At 55.1% G+C, this 3,662-nt stretch overlaps 2 non-coding genes across 2 annotated transcripts; one reads left to right on the top strand and one right to left on the bottom strand.

The window, feature by feature from the left end:
• Positions 1 to 1,106: 1,106 nt before the first annotated feature.
• On the bottom strand, positions 1,107 to 1,180 carry TRNAT-AGU. The gene has a single exon. It is a non-coding gene; the product is annotated as a tRNA-Thr (tRNA).
• Positions 1,181 to 3,252: 2,072 nt separating this feature from the next.
• Positions 3,253 to 3,325, top strand: TRNAA-AGC. The gene has a single exon. It is a non-coding gene; the product is annotated as a tRNA-Ala (tRNA).
• Positions 3,326 to 3,662: the final 337 nt, after the last annotated feature.

Here is a 3,662-nt window from a genome sequence, read left to right as displayed (position 1 = left end):
TACCACGTGTCATTTTTCTTTTGTTATTTTAAGTCTGTATGTATTTGCCTATGGCTACTAGCGGTTAAAGTGGAGAAAGCCGACTGCTTATGGGAGAGGGAAAAAGTTAAGAGGAAAAATGATCTCTCCTTTACAAAAACAAAACAAAACAAAAAAAGAAGAAAAAAACACCCCTTCAGGGACTCCCCAGTTGCCCACTGTATAGACTCTGGATTCTGATATTCAAGACTTGGCTCAATCTCAAACTACTCCCCATCAACTTCTGGCCAAATTGAATTAGCTCTCTACTCATTCTGTCCAAACTCTCTACAGCCTTTGTACCTTTTCTTATTCACACTGTGTCCCCATGCTCTCTTTGTTGATGTCCCTTCCCTCTTTCTAGGTCATCTCCTCCAGGAAACCTTCCTGGGCATCATCCTCCGCCACCACCCCTCACACCACACGCACACACCTCCTTCCTTCCCCTAGTCTCAGAGGAGCTGAGTTAAAAAATCTCACCTGCGATTCTTAGTTCTTGTTACTCTGAGTAAAACACAATTTCCCTGAGCTTCGGTTTTCTTTAATGCCGTTATCTGGTCCCTTTCCATCTTTTCGATCTTCTTACACCTTACTACCCTCCGTGTACTCTGTAATACAATGACACTGGCCTCTTTGTTGTTGCCACTCACGCCGCACTTCACATCCACACTGAGCTTTTTCATCGGATTTTCATCTTCCATGCTTAGAACCCTCCTTCTCCCCATCACCACCACTTAGTTTTCCTGAAGTCTCAAATCCGGGCCTTTCTGCAAGAAGCATTCCCCACCTTAGTGCTTTCACTCTGAGAATGCCCCCAATTGATCTGATCTACACAGAGTTTTGTATTTGAATTTTTTATTTGCATTCTATAATAGTTTTCACATTGTCTCCCCCATCAGACTTAGGGCTGCTTGAGAGCAAGGTCTGTATTTTGCCTTTCTTTGTACCCCCAGCTTAGCACAGCACCTGGCACTTAATAAATACTAGCTGACTAGTCAACTGAGGTCCCCTCCAGCTCTCATCCTTCCTCAAAGGAATCTTACTTTTCCTGTTCTCTTAGGAAATCAGTGAGACACAAAAATAAGACAAGGCCCCGCTGGGATTCGAACCCAGGATCTCCTGTTTACTAGACAGGCGCTTTAACCAACTAAGCCACGGAGCCAAGACTTTACCTTTCCCTCCATTCAAGCAAGAAAGAAAAAAAGGGGGAAGAAAAACAGCCCAGATGCTTCCTGACATTTTCTCTTTCCTGACTCGCCAATCCCAGACACACAGCAAGGTTACCTGGCCTTTTCTAGTTCTCCTCTCCCCACCACGCCTCACCACAGCCTTCCCACTCCTTCGCCAATCCTCCTCAAGAATGCAGACTCTCGCCTAGAAACGCACCAACCTAACAGTCCTGCTCCGTCGTCCCTCCACCAACCTCCCCACCTCCACCCCTTTCCTCCGCTGCTCCTCTCCTCCACGACTCGCCATATAAAAGGACCCTCTGTTCGTTGGCTACAGCCCCTACCTCGCCACGAGCAGCCCCCACGATGGCATTCCGCGACAGCTAGCCTCGCCCGGAAACAAGCAAGAGCGCCGATTTCAATACACTTCAGTGCGCACCGAGCACTGATGCGGTGCCTACTACGCCCCACCCGACCCTCCCTACGCTGTGCTGTGCCAGGACGTAATGTGAGCTCGAAAGGCCAAAACAGAAACACTCCCGCTCCCTGCCTTTCCAGGGTCCTGCAGCCAAAGACCCTAGACGGAACGGAAACGCAGCCTTCCTACGTCCCATCAGCCAGCTCCATCCCGAACGCTGCTTCCAGTCATCGGCACCTTGCCCTTCCTTCTGTGCGCCTTTCCGCGATCGCTCTGCTTGCAAAGGATTTCAGACGGTGTGCACGACGGGAAAGATTTGGGATGGAGACCCCCGAAGAGCTCGCAAGTAGCCCGTGGCTATCCGCGGGGCTAGCTTTCTCTTGCCTACTGGGACACTTAGTTACTTTTGTCCCGTTCCAACTCCCCCGCCCCCCGCAGGATCTAACGTCAATTCCCTGCGGGAGCCCCGCCACGAAAAGTATTCCCCCCCACCCCGAATCTGAGTTCGGAGAGGGAGGGAGAGGAGATGCAGTGGACAGTTTCTCCATCTGCGCTGTCTTTGGTCCAGCCACCTGTCGTGTAACCTCCAGCCTTCGCCCTCACGACCATCAGGGCACCCTGAACAAACGCTCCCACAGCCAGCCGGCAGCCCCCTCCCGTTACCTGAACGACCAGCAGCTCGGGCTTCCGCAGCCTGAAGGCCACGGGTCTAAAAGGAAAAGACTCGCCTCTGAAAGGATCCCGCATCCCGTTTGGGTTAACTACTTTCAGGGCGAGACGTTGGCCAGCTGGATCCGAAGAAGGCGGCGGGAGGATTCGAACGCGAGAGCCCCGCCCCGCGTACACAGGCAGGAGCCTTTACCCGCTCAGCCACCGAACAGAAAGCAACTCCTCGCTGCTTTGTTTGACAGAAGTCGGAACAAACTCAGGCGGCAGCTGCCGCGGCAGCAGCTTCAGCGGCGGCGGCGGCGGCGCCGAGCACAGCTCCGCCGCCCGACTTCCATCTCCGTTGGGTCCCTTTCAGGACCACGCTGAGCCCTTCATTACCTGCGGCTGGGTCCCTGAACCCACCGAAATCGGGGGTGCGGGGAGTAGAGGTGGGACTGTTTGCTGTCCCTGCCCCTCTCCGTCCCCGCCACTTAGTCCCAGCTCCTTTGCCCGCCGCCCGCCTCCGCACGAGCGCTCCAGCTCGCTCTCCGGGCCGGGGACGTTTGCTCGGCGAAGACCTGCCCTAACGTGCTTCTTGCCTGTTTCGGGCTTTGGGAAACGGCCCGGCCCAGACCTGCAGAAAGAAGCCCCTGCCCGGTGTCAGAAGGAAGCGCCTGGGGACTCGAGTCCTCGCCAACCCAGCCCAGCTGGGGCCGCGTCCGTCCCCTCCGCCAAAGAGTCAGTCAGCCAGCCAGGCGGCCAGCCATCGCACACAGTCTCCTGGGAAGGAGCCCTAGGAAGCGCGGCCCCCGCCCTGGCTGTCCCGCCTCCATCTGCCCTCAGGTTCTTTTGGCCTTCCCTGCTCAAGCCTTCCTTCAAGCCGTCCGAGTCTGGCTCTGGCTCGGCCACGTGATCACCCCTGGGCTTGACTTGGACGCTGGTTGTGTGTGGCCATCTAGATGGCTGTTAGGATTACCCTGTGACAGTAGTGTCAGGGTCGGGGGATTAGCTCAGATGGTAGAGCGCTCGCTTAGCATGCGAGAGGTAGCGGGATCGATGCCCGCATCCTCCACTTTTGATTTCCCTCTCCCTCTGTCCTCCTCACCACCTCCCAGCGCGACCACCCACCTTCCCAGCTTCTCCCATTCCCCCACTTAGCAGGCTGCTCAGCTCTACACGCGGGCTCACCAAGGAGCTCCCTGAAACTCTCCCTGCCTCAGACCACGTTGCTCCTTGAAGCCACAGGGCATCCTTCTACTTCCCCAGGGGTGGCAGAGGCCCTTCCTTGAGATCGTTTTGAAGCAGCTTTCCGATCCACCACGTCAGGGAGACTTTCTCGGTGAGCTAAGAATTGGACACAGAAGACCTGCTGCAAAACACCAATGAGTACAGAAATGAATATTTCAGCC

This window comes from Vombatus ursinus, unplaced genomic scaffold (assembly GCF_900497805.2).
Source record: "Vombatus ursinus unplaced genomic scaffold, bare-nosed wombat genome assembly UNPS02007822.1, whole genome shotgun sequence".
Taxonomy (NCBI): domain Eukaryota; kingdom Metazoa; phylum Chordata; class Mammalia; order Diprotodontia; family Vombatidae; genus Vombatus; species Vombatus ursinus.
The sequence above is the reverse complement of the archived record's forward strand: the minus strand, read 5'-3'. Positions and strand labels throughout refer to the sequence as shown.